Source organism: Benincasa hispida, unplaced genomic scaffold (genome assembly GCF_027475165.1).
Source record: "Benincasa hispida cultivar pf3 unplaced genomic scaffold, pf3_genome.v1.1 HicScf824, whole genome shotgun sequence".
Classification (NCBI taxonomy): Eukaryota; Viridiplantae; Streptophyta; class Magnoliopsida; order Cucurbitales; family Cucurbitaceae; genus Benincasa; species Benincasa hispida.
This window is the reverse complement of record NW_028326959.1, coordinates 17,961-25,000: the sequence shown is the minus strand read 5'-3', so window position 1 is coordinate 25,000 and position 7,040 is coordinate 17,961. Positions and strand designations below refer to the sequence as shown.

Here is a 7,040-nt window from a genome sequence, read left to right as displayed (position 1 = left end):
GGGAATTTGATGTATATGTTTCAGGTATCTTAAATCTTTCTGGGATTCTCATATAAATATCATTATCAAGAGATCTATATAAATATGTTGTGATTACATCCATAAGATGCATATCCAGACTTTTATACACAGTCAAGTCAATTAAATATCTTAGTTTAATTCCTTACTAGTCATGTCGAGGATTTATTCATGGGTATTTACATCATCAACCAAGTCTTTTTCACTATTAATTATTTTTCGTTTTCGAGGATTTTTATCTTTGGAACCCACTGGTCTACCACGCTTCTGGCGTGTTCCAAACTCATCAATGACAACTTGTTGTGTTGAGATATCAATTTTTTATGATATAAACTCATCCTCAACCAACACTGGTTACCACGATATAAATTTCATTCCTCTAGGCAAAATAATATTTGTTTTTCTAAAACCTTGGATCAAGTTTGCAGAACCTGATATTGTATTTACTTTTACTTTCAACATTGTTGTTAGCTCTAAAAATAGCTAAGTTTATGGCCTTAAATTTCCTATATTTGGGTAATTCTTGTGCTTTATTTGTCTTATTTTGTAGAAGAATTGACCGAATGGAGCAAGTGTGTTGTAAGGATGAAGAATCAAGCAAAAAGGAGGGAAAAACTGGGAGTCAAATGCACCAAATGGAGCTGAGATGCAAAAGGACAAGTCTGGCCTGTTCCAGTGTTGCAACACTCTTCATAAGCCTAAGTCCAACGCTCATTCGACGCTGTAAGACAGTAGCTTTAAAGTTGGATTATCGCCACTATTGCAACACCGCCTGACGTTTGAACTTCAATGATGAGAGATAAAACACTCAGCGTTGCAATGCTCCTTCAAAAATTTGCGACGCTATGACAATTGATGGGAATTTGGTGTCGCGCGCACCACAACCGAGCGTGGGAGAGACCGTTGCAACGCCTCCTTGACGCTCTCCAATTTGTGCCACAACATTGCAACACTATTTCTAAGCGTTACGACACTGCGTGAAACCTATAAATAAGACGCTTGGGGTCAACCTTGTAAAGACCTCATACACATTGCAATACACCTCCGAATAAAGTAAAATTTGGGAGATTAGTCCGGTTTTAGGAGCCATTGAAGTCAAATTGTTGAGCAATTGTCGCCATAGTCAGCCTCAACTTTCTTTCGATTATTGTAATTCCGATATGCCTTTTAGAGGCTAGGTAATTTTCTTGGGATAGTTTGTATCTCTTTATTCTTGAAGGTTACTAATTTAATTTATTCAATTGTTGTGAACCCTTGGGTGGATTTGTTTTAATATTAATAGTGTTTTGATGAATTTTTCTAACAAATTAATTTGTTAAAATTCTTGTTTGCAAAATCATTCTCGCCTATGCATTATTGATTGATTAAGTTGCATGTATTAAGATTGCATGTTTAGGGTCTAGACTTTTTCTGGCCAAACTCATGTATGCCCTAGTATAATCTTTTCCAAATAAATCATACTATAAGATATGGATTTTTGGCTTGTAGTATGTCTCAACAATTGAACCATTTTTTAACGCTTTTCAGTTTTAACTTGTATGTTGCTAAGAAGGAAAAGTTTTAAATTGACTTAGGTTGGTTTGGATTTTTATCAAAATTGGCTAATTGGGCTATTAGAATTTCTAATAGGTTGAGGGGTTCACATAATTAGAAAAATTAACTAGTGCCTAATGATAGAAAATTAAAAGCATGCAAACTAATCCCAAGATTTTCCCCTCAATTTGATTCAACCCTTTCCAGTGCTAATTCTTGCTTTTCTCTATTTTTTGTCAATTTATTTTATAAAACAAAAACAAAACATCAAAAACCCTTTTTTAAGTGGAATTCACAAATTTTCCTAAGTTGATTCAACAGTCTCTCTGTGGATTCGACCCCGATCTTACTACTTTACTGCTTTTGTGGTACAACTGTTGGATCGGTGAAAATAAATTATTCTTACTTGAGCCGGGGGCGGTTACGACAACACCAATCCCGGATTCTGAACAATTGTCAATTGGGAAAAATATTTATTATTTGTAAGTATTGTGTGTAGTTGCACTGTCTACCAGACATAGATCTTCTTTGCTCATTTTTGAAACACCCAACATACGAAAATGATCCATATTTCTTCATTAAAAGAAAATAATTACAATGAGAAAAACAACACTTAAAATATACAAAAGTTACTAAAAAAAAATAAAGATAGATAAAAGAAAACAACAACATTAAGTCTAGATATTCTCAAAATCAAAAGAAACACTTGATGTTCCATCAACTGCGCCAATCTTCTCTTCAGGAGATTCAAAAAAGTCCGCCACATCCAAATTTCTCATATGGGATGGGTCAAATATATCATTATCCTAGTATGCAAAATTTGCTTTCACATTTTACCTTTTTTCTTCAGGGAGACTTGATAAAGGTCAACTAAGTATTTTGACGAACGACAGGTACGTGACCAATGCCTAGTCATTTCGCATTGGAAGCATTTATTTTCAACACTCGTTGAACTCTTATCTTGTGGAGCTTTTCCTTTGCGATCATTGTTTTGTGTGGTTCTTTTGAAATTTGAATGATTAAAACGACTACTACGAAAATAATAATTATTTCTTCCTCTACCACGGTCATGACCTCGAGCTTGACCGCTACCACGACCTAGACTACGATTATTATTAAAACTCATACAATATTCACATCAGGAAATGGTGTCGTTTCGGTTAGTTGAGATTCATGATTTTTCATCAATAATTTGTTATTTTGTTCGGCCATGAGAAGACATGAAATTAATTCAGAATACTATTTAAAACTTTTCTCTCAATATTGTTGCTACAAGAACATATTTGAGACATAAAATGTAGAAAATATCTTTTCTAACATATCAGCATTAGTAATTTTTTCTCCGTATAACAAAAATTTTGAACTGATTTTAAATAATACGAAATTGTAATCACTTACTGATTTAAAATCTTGTAGCCTCAAATGCATCCACTCATAACGGGCTTTAGGAAGAATAACTGTCTTTTGATGATCATGTTAGATTTTATGCCCTAAATCTCGTAGGGTCCTATAGTTTTTAAACATCTGTATGAACAAACAGTTTTGTGATTTATAATATGAGATATTTTATTCACTTCAATCTATGAAATATGAGATATTTTAGTTGCATTAACCACAAACTAATAAACTAAGATCCCTGATTATCGTTGAAACTTAAGCATATATGTAGAGACATATAAGGGGATCGTGCTTTAAGTGATAACCTAAATGGTCTGTAGTATATAAATAAAGGAGGGAAACCTTATCTTGGTGACACTACAAGTGTGGTCCATTTTGTAGGTATTACAAATTTTGTAAAGTGCTACAAATGTTATGATCCTGATCATTTGTGTATTAAACACGTGAGTGAGGATACTCTATACAAAGGAGCTTGTATAAAACCGGACCACGAAATGTTTAGTCTGGTTAAATAACGCTGTTCATGACAAAGACTTTCATTTCACTAGGATGACCATAGGTAACATGCCCTTAATCCTGAGTGAGTTGTGAACTTCTGCCTATGAGGGCGGTCCTTTGATTTACATAGGTGCAAGTGGCCAGATCGCCGATTTAAACCTACCACTTTAGGGATTCGTCTGATTGGAGAGCTGGGAACTCAGCTACACAAGACGGAATTCACTCCTTCCCCGAAGCAGGGGTAAGTAGATAAATTGCTCCCTTAAGGGCTGATTTCGGGGCTTCAACAATGTGGCGCCACACCTTCTCTTGGCCTGAGAAGGGTTTACTCATAGTGGGACTATGATATATTGTTCATTAGAGGAATCAATGGTATTTAAGGAGTTAAATGTAACTATAAGGGCAAAACGGTAAGTTGGTCCAGCTGTACTTACAAGCGATTTGTGAAGGGTCATCGTACGATTTATTGGTTATATCCGATGGACAAAAAATAATTTGTACTACGAAGAGTGCAGCTGTCAGTCTTTAGTGGAGTGCTTGACAGTTAACAGATGGTGGATATCGTGATTAAAGAGTTTAGTAAGTTATTCACATACCGTTGGAGGTTCAAGCTACAGGTCCATAAGGTCTCCTTGGTAACTCAATGGATTCATGTTGAGAATCAGTTTTTGGGTTAGTTTGAAGTGTTCAAATTAACAAGAGGGAATTTGATTATATATGATTTAATTAAATTAATTAAATTATATATGATATAATTGATTTGATGTATTTGATACGTTATTTGATTGGAGAAATTAATATAAATATGATTTATATTAAATGCCATAAAGGAGAAAAAGAACTATAGTTTATATGTTGCATATGATGTAATATTAAAACTATAGATTATAAATACAATATGATAAATTAGTTATTATATTTATTTATAATAAATTAATTATGAGATCATTGAATTTCAGTTTTCTCCAAATAACCACCTTAGTGGGAGGTTTTAATCGGTTTATGGCAACTGTTGAATAAATATAAAAATTGTTTCCATTTTTCATTCCACGCGAAAAAAGCTCAAGTTATCAGATAACTTTTTGAGAGTAAACGACCGATCAAGTTTTTCTATACGATAGTTACTCGCTACTAAACGATCGAGTACCCAAGTTATATGATAGGCTTATTCCTTTTGCCACCTACTCGATCGTCTAGTTCCTCCTTCCCTCTTCTCAAATCCATATAGAGCCCACACCTCTTGGATTCTCACACCGAGAATACCAAGGTAGTCTTGTGGTAGTGTCGAGTTCTCTTCGAGGGTCGAGGATTGAGTTTTACTCGATTGTGATAGAGTATTTGCCAGCTCGTGCTGTTTCTGGGTTTGATCGTTGCGTTCGTGCTGTTGGATGCATTGGCATTCGATCGATGGAAATACTAGAAGAAAAAGGTTCTTCAAAGGTATTGTACTTGATCCCTTTGTGTTTATTCTTCGAAGCATGTTGGAATTTAGTCTTTGATGCATAACTATTCTGTTTGATTGTAAATGTGTATGTTCTTTCACAATGGAATTTGGAACGATCTACTTTCGCTCACTGGTTCTTTACATTCAGAGTTCCTTCAGATCATACATTTCTTTCAAAATTTTCCACAAGATATATAGATCTTTGATTGTAGGATACTCCATTTTTAATCCCTCGTGGAGATGATGACAAAGGAAAATCAAAGCTTTTGCTTTGTCTTGGCTGGATATCGTATTTTCTTATTTAATTATTTTTCCAAAATTCATAATATCCAGGTGCATTTAGACATCGAGCACCAATGACAAATAATTATGGCCATTAATGTCAAGGGCTAAGAATTCTAATTTTGTAAGGTTTGTCATGGTAACACTATCACAAAATATTGTATTTATATTATAAATTTAATATGTACTAAATATGAAAAAAAACATTTAATTTATTAATTCTAATAAAGAGAAAAAAACCGATCTACCTTCAACGATGGAAGTAACAAGAGCTCGTGCTGATAACGTGTTGTGAAATTGAGGAGTACAATGGAGTACAACGGATATGGAGAAAATATAATATATATACAAATATAATAATAAAAAATAAATAAATGAATATAATAATAAAATAATAAAGTATAACTGAACTTATAAATAGCTAAATTAAAAATAACTAAACTTATAATTTATGGAAATAGGAATAATAGAAATAGAAATATAATTTTATGAAAATAAGAAATATATGAAATTTTCTTTTTATTCTCACCAATGTGCATAATTTTATGATCCACCAAATGTTACTATTTATAGGCAAAATGACAAGTAGGATGTGGATTTATATGGATACCAAACAGGAATTATTACAAGGCACATGGGCAACATGAAAAATGACTTTTAGAATACTAAGCATTGAGCATCTATTTTTATGATATTTATAGTACCACGTAATTTATTTTTTAAAGAATAATGGGAGAAGAAATAATAAAAAATAATTGTGAAATAAATAAAACTAAAAATATATAAACACATATAAGAGAAATTATTTTAAATCACAAAATTGTTAAAAATATTTACAACTAATAGAAAAATATTATAGTCTATCTGTGATAGACCGCGATAGACTATTATCTGTGTCTATCTAATAGTTCTAAATATTTTGATTCATTTTTCTATATTTGAAACAACCCTATATATAATTGTAACGAAATCAATAAAATATTTTTTTAAAAAAAAAAATATAAGTTATGGTTGGTTTGGTTCAAATCAAAACTAAGAATCATCCTAAATCATGACATTTTTATTTATTTGAACCTAAGTCAACTTAGTTAGGTTGGGTTGATCTAATTCTTCTAGTTATCGAGTCTTTTGAACACCCCTATTCTTGGAGACAACACATGATAGCATATATTTAATGCCCCGCTTTCTGGTTGATGATATATATGTCTAACCTAGTTGAACTATGCTAATACCAACTATATTTCTTTCATTTATTATTTTTTTATATTAAATATTATTTTGGTCCCTATACTTCAATGATGGGAAGAATTATAGGATAATTAGTATATTTTAGTCAATATTTAATTTATTTGATAATTTAACTTAATTAGTGTTTAATTAGTTATTTTCATATTTCTTTGTAAGGCTATAAATAGCCAATTTAGGGATTGTGATAGGAAGCTTTTGATCATTCTTTTAATATAGAACTTTGTTCTTTGAGATTGTTCTTTCATCTAAGGGCCGGATTCCCTTTGCATGGCCATGGATTTGGCCTAAATACCTTCTGTGCTGCATCACTTTGAAGTTTCTTCAATTTTATTTTGTTTGTACTCCCAATAAATCTTAAATTTAGTCTCAATGCTAGTTTAGGATTGTTTTTAATTTATTTTTTTTTTTTGTTATCTATAGTATTTTTACTATAAATTTTGCAAATATATTCTCATATTTTTATTTTATTGTATGAAAATTATTATAATTATTCCATTAATTTCGGTAGAAAGTTAACTTTAAAGTCTAAAATATTATTTTAATCTTCTTTATTGTTGATAATAAAATATGAATGTAAATGTTATTCTCTCGCTATTTATTTATTTTGTAAATATTATTA

General features: G+C 31.6%; 1 pseudogene; it reads right to left on the bottom strand.

Annotated features, from left to right (window-relative positions):
• Window positions 1–2,673: 2,673 nt before the first annotated feature.
• Window positions 2,674–5,712, bottom strand: LOC150029895 (uncharacterized; annotated as a pseudogene).
• Between the last annotated feature and the right edge of the window lie 1,328 nt (window positions 5,713–7,040).